At 41.9% G+C, this 17,663-nt stretch overlaps 1 pseudogene across 1 annotated transcript; it reads right to left on the bottom strand.

Moving 5' to 3' along the window:
• Positions 1-7,231: 7,231 nt before the first annotated feature.
• On the bottom strand, positions 7,232-9,832 carry LOC309390077 (peptidyl-prolyl cis-trans isomerase H-like; annotated as a pseudogene). Its single transcript has 3 exons — positions 9,631-9,832; positions 7,981-8,227; positions 7,232-7,338 (listed from the first exon to the last, which is right to left on the bottom strand). The product of its transcript is annotated as a peptidyl-prolyl cis-trans isomerase H-like (transcript).
• Positions 9,833-17,663: the final 7,831 nt, after the last annotated feature.

Here is a 17,663-nt window from a genome sequence, read left to right as displayed (position 1 = left end):
TATCCAGGTCTTTCTTCACGAACCTTAAAATTATTTCTTCTTTAAGAGAAGAAAAAACATGACAAATCAGTTCCTTGCTTTTGGATGGGGGACGATAGAGGAATTGTGGGGTGGAATCAGGATTGTTTAGGAAGCTGTCACAGGATATTCCAAATGACCATCATGTGACTGCAATAGCACTCTGAAGCCACAACTTCCCCAAATTTCATTTTTTTTGTGTGTGGGATGGGTCCCAGATTTTGGATGAATTCTGTATGTTATCCCATTTGAGATAACTTGTTTCAAAAGTGGTTGTCCTAAGATTCACTGTTTTGCCAAGTTAATGGGAATGACAACAATAGTTTTAGTCACGTATAGATTGTGATTTTCAATGTGACAATAAGGAAACATTATTACACAGTTGAATGGAGAGTGATTGTATTAACTATAAGTACTTTTAAATATGATTTAAATCTAAGTGAAAGCAAATCCAACTGGTTTTCCCACCATTATTTCTTATTCTTAGCATGGAAAATGTTTTATGAATTCCTATTGTAGAGTCACTTAGGTGTTATAGTTAAAGTGCTGGCTAGAAACCAGGAGATTGTGAGTTCTAGTCCCACCTTTAGGCATGAAAGAGGCTGGGTAAGTTTATGCCACTCTCTCACAGGATTGTATTGAGGAAAAAGAAGAGGCGAAAAGGAGTATTATGTATGTTCAGTGCCTTGAGTTACTTATAAAGTAATAAAGAGGGGATAAAACTATCTAATAAATAATATAATGTTAGTCCAATATTATTTTGATTTATTTAAACTACTGGGGAGATGGGAACACCTCACAATTTGGGGAGGGGTGCTTGCCAGAATGCTAAACTAGCCAATTTCAACCTCCTATCGACATAGATTTATTGGCAGGGAGCTGGTTTTAATTGCAGACATTGGCAGGAACCAAAATCTCTTTAGAAATTCCCATCAATCGAATTATGGGAGAAAGGCAGGCACCACTTCTTAATTTAATCAATTGCAGAGGTGCATGGATAATGGTAATTATGACTCTTGAGCATGCCAGTGCTATCAGCTTCTTCCCAGCTGGTCTGTCTTCCCTGGAACAAAACAAAAACTTTTAAGCCAGAATGTTTGGATAACATCCGAGGGAAAACACGAACCATAGTAACCCGTGAACACTGATTTAGTACATCTGAGTTTTAGGCTTTTCTACAGCATAGTTTCCGTGCTGTTACCATGAAAGACTTGGGATACCGCTATGGAAATAATTACCATGATTCATAGTAAGTCAGTCAGAGCTCTCTGTGCTTCCTGTGTGATAGAGGAGCCAACATACCACAAAAAGGAAATTTCCACCAACATCCCCGGTTGGTAGAAATCAAACATTTTAAATTTAACATGAACAGAACACAATGATTTTTTTAAATTCATAAAATGTACTTGTTTAGTATAGGTAATTTCATGCTGCTTCCTTCAAATAAATCTAAACAACTTACAAAAGCTATATAAAGAGCAACACATATACATGATCTAGGACCATACTTTATTGTCTCCTTAAATCCTTGATACTTGCCTAATCAACCAGATTTTAAGGATCCTTTCAAAAGTTAACAATGGGGATGCTGATCTTATTTCCCAGAGTAATTGATTTTCCAGGGGAACTCATGTAGGGAGCTACTCTTCTCTTGCAAGCCTCACGAGGAGTAGGAACTTTTAATATGACACTTTGGGCAGATAAGATTCTACTGGAGCAACTGATTTCAACTGACACCTAGGTCCCAAGCCATGTGGGACTTGTAAAATTATTACCATCCATTTATATTGCATGGAGAACCAGTTGCTCCTACAGCAGGAATCCTCGACTACAGGGCTGTGGCCAATTTGAAACCAGGCTGCACAAACGGAGGGCAAGTGTGCATACACACGCAACTCCATTTGAGTAAGCAGCAGATGCTTGGATTCGCATGCAAAGCTCTGTGTGTACGGACACCTGCCACTCACATGGAGCCATTCCCTCTCCCCCCCTCCACATCAGGCCGCCAAGCTGAAAAAATGTTGGGGGCTGCTGTGCTATAGAATTGTGACATTATAGACCCATTCCCATTATTAAACTGTGTCTAAGGGAACTTCAGGGAAAAATCCAGGTCAACTGGAATTATATATCCCGTACTGGTATTGTGATGAACAACCTTTTAAGATAGTATATCAACACTTAAAATGAATCTCTACAAAATCAGTTTAACTATAGCTACCTGTTGTGGCCCAGCAGGAGCCATTGGAGCTGCCACCAGACTCCGACAGCGAGGGTCCCTATGAGTCGGCTCTGGAGGATGTGGAGGACCCTGGGCAGGGTCTGACTCCGAGCAGGGATCAGAGAGGCTGGTCGGCCACCAGGAGGCGCCTGAGGCATGGAGCAGTGGTGAAAGCCAAAGGAAGGGGGCTCCTGATGTCATGCCTTGGAGCAGTGGGGAGGAGTCACGGGACAGTGAGTCAGACATCAGCAGTGAGTTATTAGATGCTCGTTACCGGCGCGCTAACAGGCGTAAGGAGCAATTGCGCAGTTACAGGAGGTAATTGCTCTCAGCTGCTGATAATTAGACTCCTCTCCAGACTATAATAGGACTGCTTGTGCACACGCCCTTTGCAGAAGTCAACGCTTGAACTAAAGTGGGAGAACAGTCTTGTGAGTGTGGCAGGCTGCATTGCTGCCAGTGCTATCAGTGCCGAATTGTTATGAAGGCTTATTTGTGTTGGATTGCTGCCAAGGACCTGTTCTGTCTGTAAATACATCCGGTACCTTATCTGTGGCTCGGAGTGTGTGTGTGTGTGTTGAGGGGGGGGGGGGTCAGAACAGCTACCTAATACTGCAATATTCTTTTTTCAGCTTCCCAGTCAAGCACTTGCCTTAGCATGGCATTGCAATGCACTATTGCTAACAGTGATGTCAGCAATAGTGCAATGGCTATTGCATCTCTATGTTGATCTCTTCTGCAGAAAGTAACTGTGATAGCTTTCAAAGTAGAGGTAAAAATATCATCATCATCATCATCATCATCATCATCATCATCATCATCATCTTAAAAATGTATGCGAAAAGCCCCACTGAACTTAAATCAATACTCAACACAGTTCAACTATTCAGCAGTGACATCAAAATGAACTTTGGACTTTAAAAATGTGCTATATTATCCATGCAGCGAGGAAAAAGTGGGGGGGAGACAGAAGGAATAGAACTGGGAAATGGAAATATAGTGGAAGCATTAGCAAAGGATGATGGTTACAAGTACCTAGGCCAGTGGTTCTCAATCTTCACAATGCCATGACCCTTTAATACAGTTCCTCATGTTGTGGTGACCTCCAACCATAAAATTGGTGTCTCGGTTCCTAAGACCATCGAAAATATGTGTTTTCCGATGGTCTTAGGCGACCCCTGTGAAAGGATCATTTGACCCCCAAAGGGGTCCCGACCCACAGGTTAGATCACTGACCTAGGCATATTGGAAGGAGATAACATCTTGAATGGAAAAGTCAAAGAATCAAAGCTGAATGCTGGAAACATAATTAAAGTCATTAATACATGGGCAGTTTCAGAGATACGCTACTCAGCTGGAATCATCAACTGGACTCTGGCTGAACTGGAAAACTTGGACCGGAAAACAGGCAAACTTTTGAATATGTACCACGCTTTACATCCACGAAGTGACATTGACAGGTTGTACCTGCCAAGAAAAATGGGAGGCAAGGGGCTATTGCAAATCCATCAAACTGTAGAAGAAGAAAAACGAAGTTTGAATGATTATGTGAACCAAAGTACAGAAAAATTGCTGCAGGCAGTGAAAATGGAGAACAGCATAAAAACAACAGAAACAAAGGCAGAATATAGGGTAAAACAGCTAGATGACAGATTAAATGAATGGAAAACCAAAGCTTTGCATGGGCAGCACTTGAAAAACATTGAAGGAAAATGTGATGACAACTTGACATGGACATGGCTTAAAATGGGAACTATCAAGAAAGAAATGGAAGTTTCTTTCTTGATAGTTCCCTGGCTGCTCAAGAACAAGCACTACAAACTAATGCCATGAAAGCGAAGATACAAAAATCCACTAGCAACCCAAAATGCCGACTTTGTAATAACAAAGTCAAAACTGTTTCACATTTAATATGTGAATGCAGCAAAATCGCACAAACTGATTACAAAGCTAGACATAACCGAATTGCTAAATTAATCCACTGATCATTATGTAAAAAATATGATTTAATCTGTATCCAGAAAGTCATGGGAACATAAAGTGGAAAAAGTTATCGAAAATGAGAAGGTGAAGATCTTACAATACAATACAATACAATAGCAGAGTTGGAAGGGACCTTGGAGGTCTTCTAGTCCAACCCCCTGGCTAGGCAGGAAACTCTATACCGTTTCAGACAAATGGCTATCCAACATCTTCTTAAAGACTTCCAGTGTTGGGGCATTCTTGTGGGACTTTTGAATACAAATGGATCGTCATATGGAGCACAACACACTAGATATCACAGTTGTAGGGGGCTGAAGTGTACATTTTATTGATATCGCTGTTCCTGGAGATGCCAGAGTTGAAGAAAAAGAACTAGAAAAAATAATGTAATATCGCGACCTGGCCATTGAAACTACATGGCTATGGATGAAGCATGTAACAGTGATACCCATCATCGGGGCACTTAGCACCATGTCCAAGAATTTTACAAGATACATCAACAAATTGCAGCTTCCTGCAATACCACCAGCGGAACTTCAAAAAACTGTGCTACTCGGAACATCTTATATTTTAAGAAGGTCCTTGGTTGATACCTAGGACGCTGGCATCAAACCGTATCGACCATTAGCACCAGTCACTGGTATTTGTAATGCATTTTTGAATGTTCAGTTGACTGAGTTTCATGTTTAATGAATAAAGTATAGTAATAATAATAATAATAATAATAATAATAATAATAATAATAATAATAATAATAACAACAACAACAACAACAACAACAGCAACTATTATTAGGTTAGGACTCGAGCTGTTAGGTTACCAACCAGCCCCAAAGGCAGTGAATCTCACCAAAGATTAACCACATAATAATAACGATCAAGAAATGGTTCATACCTGCGGTCAGCTGTGGCTTTAAGAGGATATTGCTGATGCTACCTGAGCTAAGTGGAAACAGCAAGCTCACGGCAACATGTGAGATCAATCACAATGAATTTGTGGAAGCTTATTTATTGATAGGAATAGCATCTTTTTCACCCTTCTATTCATCCAGGTCAGCAGTGAGATACAGAGCTGCCCAGAGAAAAGATAAAATAGAAAAGTGCCGATGTCCCTTTCCTTTAAGGTCATGGAACTCCTGCCGAGTGTGCCAGATTCCTGCTGCGAATCCTGACTCAAAGACATTGTTCTACTCAGCAGGGGTCTGTAAACTCAGCACTAACCTGAAGGAATAGGCTAGGCACATTATAGCAATAACCAGTATAGTTAAAGCAGCAACTTTTCCAAGAAGTCTCAGGAAGTGTGTTTTCTTCTGAAACTGTTGAAGGGATGGAGCTGGCATTGCAGCTGTTTTAAAAGCACAGGTTTTGTTATAAACCTACAAAGGGGCATTTACAACTTCTGTATCGGTACAGGGGTTCATTCCTTTAAAACTCTGGATTAAACATTCCTGATCTCTCCCCCCCCCCCCATGCCTAAATTAGAATGGAACAGAACAGAACAGAACTGGGAGGGACTTTGAAGGTCTTCTAGCCCAGTCCCCTGCCCAAGCAGGAGTTCCTATACCATTTCAGACAAGTGACTGTCCAGGCTCTTCTTAAAGATATCCAGTAATGAAGCACCCACAACTTCTGAAGGCAAGCTGTTCCACTGGTTAATTGTTCTCACTTTTAGGAAGTTTTTCCTTAACTCCAGGAAACAATAGCAATTGCACTTTAGACTGCTTCATTACAGCCCTCTCTAAGCATTTTGCAGAGTCAAAATATTTCCCCCAACAATTTGGGTCCTTGTTTTTCTGACCTTGGAAGGAGTCTATCTTGAGCCAGTCAGGATCAAACTCCTGGCTGTCGGAATGCAGAGTTAGCCTGCCATGCTGCATTCTAACCACTGTTGCAACATGATCAAATTTGAACTAAAATGCCGGTGTTGGTTTCTATGTCTCCCTCCCCACCCTGAGTAGTAAAGTCATTCTATTGTAATCAGCCTTTGACATTTTGCTGAGGTCTTTGCCCTCTGCTGACCTAATGCAACCACAGGAGTACCCTGTGATGGGTGCTTGGCAGTTGGTTTACTCTGAAAGGATGATTGCTCCTAAAGTCAGTGCAAATTGAAATCAGAACATTGCGTGGAATTTCCATGATCCAAATTAATCAACGCATCATCTGTTTTGTTTTGAGCTGCCTCATTTCCTCCATTTCAGTCCTATTTTATTAATATTGCAAGTTTTCTAGATTGGAAAAATAACCTGGCTTTTTGTTGGATTCTATTTTGGTGGGGGCTGAGAGAAAGTATAGCAGTTCCTTAATGGGAACAAGTTTCAAACAAATGCAAGGTGCATCGTTGTATGTAAGGATGATATGTGTATTGGATGCCAGAAAAGAAATATAGGGAGGAAAAAAGCGTATGCTATTGCTTTGCAAAGAAAAACAACTTGATACAGGCCTTTGGTGGAGCAATTTTATATTTTACAGGACCTGATGATTTTAAGGTAGTCCTTAATTTAGGAATATAGTTGGGACCTGAATTTCCATTGCTAAGCAAGGCAAGTGTGTCATGCTCAATTTTACAACAATCATAGCAGTTGCTCAGTGAATCGTGTGGTTGTCAGCAAATCAGACTAACCCCATTGACTTTGCTTGCCAGAAGCTGGCTAGGATGGTTGTAAGTGACCGGGAACATGTCCCCTGGACACTGCAACTGTTATAAAAACATGCTAGTTGCCAAATGCCCAAATTTTGATCATGTGACCGTAGGGATGCTGCAATGGTCATGAACGTGAGGACCAGTTGTAAGTCACTTTTTCAGTGTTGTTGTAATTCGAATTGGCACTAAATGAAGGACTATTAAGTTGAAGTTTACTTGTACTAAGAAATACTACAGCCGTGTTTTCTTTTTCTTTTCTTTTATAAGAAATCTTTTTATTTACAAAAGGGAGAGGACAGACACATGGAATGTGGGATGAAGGATCAGCGGCCAGGAACTGCTTGGCATCTCCAGATGAAGAAAAAAATCAACCTACATCTCTTCACATTGAGCAAACACTACTGGGAGCTTCAGTTTATTATTTGGCCCAGTGGGCACATTTTCAAATGTCCTCATGATTAGAAGCCCATCCAGTGGTGGGTTTAAATTTTTTTTAGAACTTCTTCTGTAGGTGTGGCCTGCTTTGTGGGAGTGGCTTGCTGGCCATGTGACTGCATGGGAGTGGCTTGCCAGCCATGTGACCACATGGGAGTGGTTTGCCAGCCATGTGACTGGGTGGGCGCGGCCAACTTGTAAAATGTGGTGAAACTCACTTAACAACTCTCTTGCTTAGCAACCAAAATGTTGGCTCAGAAACTCTGGCATTTGAAGCACGCAAGTCTTAAAGTTGTCAAGTTACAAGACCCTTGCACCCCTAATCCTTTAGAAAAAAACCCCAGGGGTGTTCAAACTTGACAGCTTTAAGACTTGTGGACTTCAACTCCCAGATTCCTCCTCCAGTCATGTTGGCTCAGGAACTCTGGCATTGAAGCATGCAAGTCTTAAAGCTGTCAAGTTACAAGACCCTTGCATCCCAAAGCCTTTAGGAAAAAAAAACCCAGGGGTGTTCAAACTTGACAGCTTTAAGACTTGTGGACCTTAACTCCCAGAATTCCTCCTCTCGCTGTTCATCTTGATGATGTGCAGACAGGTAGGGGGAGGGAGCTGGAACCGGTTCTAAATGGCACTGTAAATTTGTGGAACCTCTTCTATAGAAGAGGTTAGAACTGGCAGGAACCCACCCCTGAGTCCATCAATTATTTCACTGAAAACCACATGTTTCCTATTGAGCGAATCGGACTTGGACCACGTGATGAAGAATTGGCAGCCGTTGGAGCTGGGACTGCTGTTGCCCAGGGAGAGCAAGCCGGGCACCGAGTGTTTCAGTTTGAAATTCTCATGGGCAAAGGGTCCCCGATACATATTGGCCACTCCGGTGCCATCTCCATTTACGAAATCACCTCCTTGGATCATGAAATCCTTTATAACAGGATACAGCACGGAGACAGCATTGGTCACATTGGTTGATTATCTTTGGCGGGCCCGGGACAGGGGCTGTTCCTCTGTCCTGGTCCTATTAGACCTCTTGGCAGCTGTCGATACCATCAACCAAGTATCCTACTGCGATGACTCGGGGGGTTGGGATGGGGGGTACCATTTTGCAGTGGTTCTCCTCCTACCTGTCGGATCGATCACAGTTCGTGTTGACTAGAGTGCAGAGATCAACCCCGAGGCGCCTCACTTGTGGGTGCCCCAGGGGTTGGTTCTCTCACCCCTCCTGTTCAACATATACATGAAACCTCTGGGCGAGATCATCCGTGGTTTTGGGGTACGGTATCATCAATATGCTGATGATACCCAACTTTTCATCTCAACCCCAAACCACCCAAACGATGCCCTCAACGTGATATCCCAATGCCTGGAGGCTGTGCGGATCTGGATGGGGAGGAACAGGCTCAAGCTCAATTCCTCCAAGACTAAGTTGCTGTGGTTTCCGTCATCCCGATTTGTCCATCTTGTTCCATCTTTGACGATAGTGGGAGAAATTTTAGCCCCCTCAGAGAGGGCCTACAATCTGGGAGTCCTCCTGGATATGTGGCTTAGTTTAGAAGAACACCTGACAGTCGTGACCAGGGGGGGCTTTTACCAGGTTCACTTGGTACGCCAATTGCGCCCCTTCCTGGATCGGGATGCCCTGTGCACAGTCATTCACACCCTCGTCCTTTCTTCCTTGGACTACTGTAATGCTCTCTACATGGGGCTGTCCTTGAAGAGCACCCGGAGGCTTCAGCTGGTCCAGAATGTGGCCACACGGGTTGTCATGGGGGTACCTAGGTGCTCCCATGTTACACCCCTTTTAGGCGGCCTGCATTGGTTGCCGGTTGTTTTCTGTGTGTAATTCAAGGTGTTAATTATCATCTTTAAAGCACTCCATTAGGCCCAGGGTACTTGCGAGACCACCTACTGCCACCGGTAGCTTCCCACCGTCCAATACGGTCCCAGAGAGTTGGCCTCCTCAGGGTGCTCTCGGCCAGGCAGTGTCGGCTGGCGACCCCAGAGGGAGAACCTTCTCTGTGGAAGCACCTTCCCTTTGGAATGAGCTGCCCTGGAGCTTCGCATAATTCCAGACCTCCGGTCCTTCCGGCGCACCCTAAAAAGTTGGCTTTTCCAGCAAGCCAGCCTGGCGTGAATAAAATAAATTATTAATTTTAATTGTTAATTGTTAATTTAATGTCTAAATCTCATTGTAAATGTCTATTGGGTTTTTTGGATATTCTAGTTAATCTTTCCTTTAACTTTTGTCATATGCGTTTTTGTGTTGTACGCCGCCCCGAGTCCTTTGGGAGAAGGGCGGCATATAAGTCCAATAAACCTAAACCTAAACCTATAACCTTGTGAAAAGTGTTGCCTTTGTAACTGATGGGAACACCATTTTTCCTTGAATTCACCCATGCAAAATTGCCTCAGGTTCTCGATCCTCTTGGGCACCAGATCAGCAAGGAGCTCCACCTTCATGTGGCGCAACTCCTGCCCGCCGATTGTGACATTGAAGATGACTACAGGGTTGTGGGGGTTAGAAGCCAGCACTGCCATGGCGACCACCTCTCACCATAGCAGTATTTTTGTGGTAATATTTTTACACTAGTTTTCTAGTTATAGAGCCCTATCTCATTTTCCTAGTATATTAACATTACACTTAGTCAGGAATTCATGTCAAGACATGAGAAGTCTATTCTATATATCCACCTGGGCAATCACTTTCAGCCTGTTCTCCCTGATGTCCTGTTGAACACAAAGGTCTGAAGGGCAGCCAACTTCATTTCCAGATCATAGTAGAGAAACACTTTCTTTCCCTGAATTTATATTCGACCTGCAATGCAGGTTGATTGTGCTGTCTTCAAAATGACCCAGAACATATCTGTCATTTCAGAAGCTCTGATCCAGGTTTCAGAGTGAATCGCACGATTTCTGTATCCAACTGTTAGTTTGGCTGATTGCTGCATTGGAAACAAAGTGACACAGTGACTTCACTTAAGCCAGGCCAAAACACACACACACACACACACACACACACACACACACACAAACACACAGGGGGTAGAACTTTGGGAACTACATAGTGGTTGCTTTCTACCATTTCTCCTGGAAGCTGGTTACAAGAAATGGGCAGGAAAAAAAGGGTTGTAGAAAGTCCACTAAAAATAAGGAGTCCCAATGGAAAGATAATTCATCTGGCAATGTTTTGTTTAGCCCACTTAAATAAATGATCAGTTCTGTCACTCAAGGTAGAGCACATATTTCTCTACCGAGAAAAAAAAAAAGTCAGGTGGAGAGACAGTCCCAAATGAGGTGTATTTGTGGACCGACTTATAGCCCTAAATTCCATAACATTGTTAGTGAAAATGAATGCATTGGCACCAAAGGATGATTGTAGGTTATATTTTAGACCAACAGGAAACAACCAGAAAACCCAGCTGCATGTGTGGTGCTCAAAGTTGCCTTCTAAACTGTAGTTTTTGGTCTGTGTCTTCTTTCGGTATTAATGTAATGTATGCTTCTGTCCATGATTTAGGTAGTTTAGCTTCTGCTAATGCTCTATTATATATCTCCAACCTTAATGCCTCTAATGGTCCTTGTATGGTTTTGTATAATTCTGCAGGGAGTCCGTTAGGTCCCAGTGTTTTGTTGTTGTTGTTGTTTGCTAAACTGTAGTTTTTAATGGGACAGAATGGAAAAAATATTGCATATATTGGGGTTAATATAATTTACCTTATAAAAATCTTTTGCCTGTTTCTTTCCCTTTCTTTGCATTTTTCCCTTTTTATCTTTTGCATGGGTCCCTGTATATTGTAGCGTGGAGCCCCTAGCATGCTATTGATAAGCTAAGTTATTGATGCAACCTACAAAACACAGAGAAAAAGAAGCCTCCACCTCTTCCCTTCCCATGAATGATTGTCCAGATTTCCACATCCCAGGTCTAGTAGCTTTAGCTAAGTAAGGACTGAGCACAAAACCTGGGTCTTCAGGCAACCGTTTAGAATAAAGAAGAAGCAGGGAAACCTCACCTTGGATTTTTGTGTCTGAATTACATTACTTCTGATGATCATGAACTATACTCCAAGATGCAAAGCATGTAGCACCTATGGGGTTCTCTTTAAAGAACTGTATTCATGAAGCTCCTTCAAAGATCATAAAACAAGTTGAAATTCTCTGCTTCTGTGTTCTTTCTTCATTCTCTTCCACTGAGCCAGCTGCAAAGGTGAGAAACCTGTCACCTACCCTGCAGGCAACCTGCAAAGTGGATGATCAGAAAGAGACAGAAATAACCAACATTCTTTCAAATGGATTAGCAGTTCGACTCTGGTAGGTTTCAGAGGGGGTCCTCCTCCTCTCCCCCTTCCTCTTGTCCTCTTCCTTCAGCAATACACAGACTTTCATGCATTGCAGGATTAGCTTTAAATGCATAAAGTTAAACCTCCAAGGATTTTTTTTTTAACATTGCCTTGCTTCTCTTCCATCTCTTCATCTCTGACTACTAATTTAAATGAGAGTCTGGAGAGATTGAACTGGAAGGGAGAAACTTTCAGCTGACAATCTTTGGTTAAATTCCCCCAAGAGAAGGTTATCTAGATGCTGTCTGATTGCAAGCAAGTGTGAGCAGTTCAAGGCTTCCGACAAATTTGGAAAGCATCGGGAGGGCAGAGATGCTCTGTGCAAAGAGCAGAGGGAGCAACTGTACAGAAGAGCAATGAAAAATGATGGCAAAGGAGACTGCCATATAGAAAGCAGGCTTCAAAACTGTCTGCCCCCATCGTGTAGTCTGACAAGACAGATGCAAAACAAGGGAATAATGTCGGGATATAAAGCATGCTCACAGAATCTGACAAGATAAACAAGAATTGGAATGGAGAGGGCCGCGGGAGAGGGAAGAGCAGAACTGCCAGTGCTGCCCCCTGTAAATCTGTGAGATGAAATGGTACTTTGAGGACAGGAGATGGGAAGACTCAGAGGCAAGCAATGTAGATTGAAAAGGAACAGCGAAATGAAAATCCACTTTACTGCTTTCCTGTTTGATACAACCTGGACTGAAATTCTGACCATTTGTTGTCTTTGGGGTACATGAAAGCTGTCCTTGCTTCCATCTAGCCATTGTGCTAAAGTAATACCTAAATAGAGTACCATATATGAGTCTTGACATCACATTTCCAGAAGGATATTAGCACGTTAAAGATGGTTTGAGGGAAAGCAACAAAAATGATACAGGGACTTGAAGATGTACCTCATAGATGCCCAGTCTGAAGAAAAGGAGGCTTAGGAAAATAGCCATATTCAGATACATAAAAGGAAACTACAGGAACATGGTGGGGAAGACGCTGAGCTTGTTGATCGGAAAGGTCGGCAGTTCAGTGGCTCGAATCCCTAGCAACCACGCAACTGAGTGAGCTCCCATTACTTGTCTTAGCTTCTACCAACCTCGCAGTTTGAAAGCATGTAAAAATACAAGTAGAAAAATAGGAACCACCTTTGGTGGGAAGGTAACAGTGTTCCAAATGCACTTTCAGCATTTAGTCACGCTGGCCACATGACCACAGAGACACCTTCAGACAGCTCTTGCTGTTCAGCTTTGAAATGGAGATAAGCACCGCCCCCTAGAGTCAGGAACGACTAGCATATATGTGCGAGGGGAACCTTTACCTTTACTGGAAAGTTGGGCACGGATTATTATTCATGACTATAGAAATGAAGGATGAAAATAATGGATATAAGTTAGACTTTGTTTAAATATAAGGGGGGGGGGGGAGTTTCCAAAGGCAAATTCTGTAACAACTGTGAAGGCTGCGGGTTCTCCATTTCTGTTTTTATGAAACAGCAACCTTTCATGAATGGTTTTACTGAAATTCAGTACTGAAATTACCAGATGATCCTCATTTACTGTCCCTGAACGAGAAAGTTTCCAACCCTGTAATCCTAGGCTTTTTTAGTGTTCATCTCTTGGCTGTATCAGAATGCATGGCACAAGGGGTAAAACAGATATTAAAGAAAATACTGGATTAGTTTCACTTTGATATTATTTTGGCTTTTTGTGCCTACTTGAACTTGATAAAACTCTGGCGGTTGTGAAGCTTAAAGAAACCCTGTTGTTCTAAAAGCTGGAAGATTATAATAATGTGACATCAACCCTGTACCCATTCTAGTCCAACATTTTGTTTTTCACAGTGGCCAATGGATACTTCTAAGAGGTTCACAAGAAGAAGTTGAAGCACGTTGTTGTTTCCACATATCTGAAATTTGGAGGCTTGATAGCTTGCTTTCAGATGGGAAGTAATTGACTTAAAGTCTTTGAGGTTGTCCTTGTAGTTATTCAAATCTCTTTTAAAGATTATTATGGAAGGGGCTATTGCTATACTTTGGGATAATGAATTCCCCAGATGAATTACAATATGTGTTGGTGGGGGGGGTTATTTTGTCTATTTTAAATCTCTCTCTTAATGAACCTAAGTGTGTGGCTCCTAGTCCTAGTATTTGAAGAGAAAACGTAAATCTTCTCCATACAATTTGTGATTTATATACCTCAATAACATCTTCTCATGGTTTTTTTTTCTAAGATATTTTTAGCTCATCCCTGGACATTAATTTGCAAAATTAATACATTGTCATAATATTATTTTTTTCTTTAGATTTTTATTTCTTCTACATGTTTTAAGCCAGTTTTGTGAAAACAGTACCCTCTTTCCTTGACCAGACAATGAATGGTACAAAACGTTTAAGTCTCATCAGATTTTCATGATATAGGAAAGAATCCTTTTTAATGACCACTCAGAAATTTCAACAGATTACTTTTTTTAAAAGTTAGAAGTTCTTGAATAATTAGTTGTAGAAATGCAATGAATTAGAATTATCACAGTGGTGTTATAGTGCGCTTTCTACTTACCATATGAATTTGAAAATACATGTTTGTGTACATAGTGGTGAAATGCTAGGATACGTTTTCTAGCATAGCAGAATGCATATCTGCTTGATGTATTTATATATTTGGGATCCAGAACTGTCTCCTCATTAAACGTGACTTGGTGAAAGGCAGTGACGTGCGGTGAGGTTTATGGCTGGTGAGGCTGGTGACGTCATCAGCGTGAGCCGCGGTCCCCTTCATGTTGACTCAGGAAGGAGGGGAATGGGACGACATATGCAGGAGGCTGAAGCTGCCTTAGCCTCCTGCACACGTGGCCTCATTCCCTGCCTTCCTGAGTCAACATGAAGGAGACTGCAGCTCGCGCTCCGCTCTCCCCTTCATGTTGACTTAGGAAGGCTCATGTGCAGGAGGGAGGCTGAGGCTAGAGGAACCTCCTGCACACGTGGTCCCATTCCCAGATCACGTGTGCAGATGGCTCCTCAGCACCTTTTCCCTTTTTTTTTATTTTCATGATGAGAGCGGTGAGGCTCTGCCTCCCCTGCCTCCCCTGACCGCACGTCCCTGGTGAAAGGAGGCTATTGGTAACAGGAAAACCCTCTAAATCAGTGATGGTGAACCTTTTCAGCACCGAGCGGCAAAACGATTTTGTGGAAATGTCATGTGTGTGCTTGTCAGGGCTGCACTCCAGAAAAGCTGAACTTCTGGGTTGTAACATGTATGAGCACCCGATAATCAGCTGGCTGATGACATGCGCACACTGGTTTTTGTCACTGCCGCGCAAGCGAAGAACAGCTGATCATCACACGTGTATGCTTGCCAGAAACCCAGAAGATGAACAGGCAAGGCTGTGTGTGCCGGGCGACATGGTTTCACATGCCACTTTGGGCATGCGTGCCATTGGTTTACCATCACAGCTCTAAATGGTTCACTGGCGGTTGTGAAGCTTAAAGAATGGTCTGTACACCGCCCCGAGTCCCTACGGGGAGAGGGGGCGGTCTATAAATTAAATAAACTATAACTATAACTATAACTTTTAAACCTCCTCCCAGTTATCCAATTAGATTAAGATAAAATAATTTCAATCTATTCGAGACATGAAATAATCAATGAAAGTAATATTTCTTTAATAACATGGTCAGATAACATGTTTTAGTGTCAAGTTAGGAATATATGCCACTTCTTTAACAAATCAGTACTTCTTCACTGAATAAGTGAAGGCTGCCTTTCAAATGCAGGCAGAACAGCAGCCATAACAAAAGCAGATTTCCTGTGATCCAGTTCTATGAGGCAGCCATCACCAGAAGGCAAAGTCTATTAAGAACATAGAGGTTACATATAACTTTAATAGGCAGCTAACATAAGCATGTTGAGTGAGAGAGAGAAAAGAAAGAAAGAAAGAGGCTCCTACTTTTCTTTTTGATGGAGATAATTGGCAGAAGAAGTTTTACAAAGTTCTGAAAACTGCATCTGTCTTGTGGAAATCAAGACAAGCTTGAAGGCTAAAGGACCTTGAGAAATGTCAGAAAGGGATTCAGCATTTATGCCAAACCACAAGCTCTAAATAAAGGAAGAATATAGCTAGCCGGGTCAGCAAAGAAGGATTTGAAGTTTATTAGAGCTGCTCCTTATACATGCTAACAGGACAGTCTTTCTGATGTAACCAACAAAGGAATTCAGCAGCTTTGTTCTCTCTATCACTATTTGGTCTTTGCCTTTCTCCACTTCCAAAACACAACAGTGTTCCCAGCCTTGCTCTACTGTTAGAACGTTTCCCCAAAGTTTTCCAGGCTACAAAATCTGATATCCACCCTATAATTGAACCACCTTGAAAATTGCCTTCAAAATATTTGTAAATCAATACTCTATTTGTTGGCCCTTTAAAACAAAATACAGGAAGTGCTGTGAAGATCTATGTGCGTGGTTGGGATTATCACGGCCATCAACATTTCTAAAATCTGGCTTTGATGAGATGAAATTCACCTTTTGGGAGAAGAATAGATGCAAATATGAAAATTGTCTTGCAATGAATAAATTCATATCATTACATTGGCATAACAAAATGCTGGATGTGGTAAGATATTTGGCTCTCCAAAACAGAGGAGGCAAGAACATATCTTCTCCTTGGAAATACCAGATAATAAAATGGCTGATTAGCAGCACACAGCACTGTGACAGAGATGTCTGCTACAGCTGAGGGCATAAACATAGCAATGGAAGTAATTATCTGCATATCAGAACTATTCATAGCAACAAAGCTCTGCTCTGGCTGCATAACAGCCTTCTTTCATTTGCTATTAACATCAAAAATTGATGCATTGATACAGTTGAACAAATGGCTAAAAAGAAGTCCTTGCTAAGCACTGGTGTCACTTCAGTATCGTAGCATCAATTTGCTTGCAGGTTGCTGCTTGTTGTTAGAAATGTGGTCTTTATCTTTCTTTGTCAACTGTCTCATTTGCTCAGGCTGTCCTATAATCCTGCTGACTGTTATGTCCTATGCAGCTTTAGGAGCCTGCAAGGCTATAATCAGATCTAGCCAGCGAGGAGATCATATGGGGGAACCGCACCCAAATGCAGCTGAATGGCCAATCTGAAAGACGCAGCAAGGGGAAAAAATGGGGCTGCAAACAATTTGTGCCCAGTTCTAAAATGAAAGGTGTCAGACAGTTTTGCTTGGTTTTCATTTTTCTAAAAAGCAAAATGACTTACTTTACATTTTATGAACCACGTATAAATGAGAACAGAGCTCTTTATACATTTTTCACTCATATCTTTTTGGGGTGCAGGGCTCGGCTCAAACATCCAGACATGTGTGTGTGTGTGTGTGTGTGTGTGTGTGTGTGTGTGTGTGTGTGTGTACAAAAAGTACACCGTACCTTTTGGAGTATAAGACGCACCGGAGTATAAGACGCACCACGGTTTTGAAGAGGCATTTTTTTTAAAAAAGCAGGTAGGTAGATAGAGGAATAGAGAGGGAGAGAAAGAGAGAAAGAGAAAGAGGGAGAAATACAGTAGGGAGAGAGGGAGAAAGAGAGAGCAGTTAGGTAGGTAGGTAAGAGGGATAGAGAGAGAGAAATGGAGAGAGAGAGAGAGAAATACAGTAGATAGGTAGGTAGAGAGAGAGGGAGAGTAGGTAGGTTGGTAGGTAGAGGGATAGAGAGAGAGAAATAGAGAGAGAGGGAGGTAAAAAATCTTGTATTCCATGTATAAGACGCACCCAGATTTTCAGCCTCTTTTTTCAGGAAAAAAGGTGCATCTTATACTCCGAAAAATACGGTATATGAAATTTCCAACCAAATGTTCTATATTTGATATTTGTGAGAAAATCAGTAGAAAGGCACATTTTTCACAGGCATTTTTGTATCACAAAATAATGTTCAAATTTACCAGAATGGATGTATGAGTACAGGTTAAGTTGTAAATGACTGAGATACCGATTGATCCATACTGATTTTGATTTATCAAGCAGGACAGTTTGTTTCTGTTGTCTTTTCCATTTGCTACTCTATAAAT

This window comes from Natrix helvetica (genome assembly GCF_964273705.1).
Source record: "Natrix helvetica genome assembly, chromosome: 3".
Taxonomy (NCBI): domain Eukaryota; kingdom Metazoa; phylum Chordata; class Lepidosauria; order Squamata; family Natricidae; genus Natrix; species Natrix helvetica.
The sequence above is the reverse complement of the archived record's forward strand: the minus strand, read 5'-3'. Positions and strand labels throughout refer to the sequence as shown.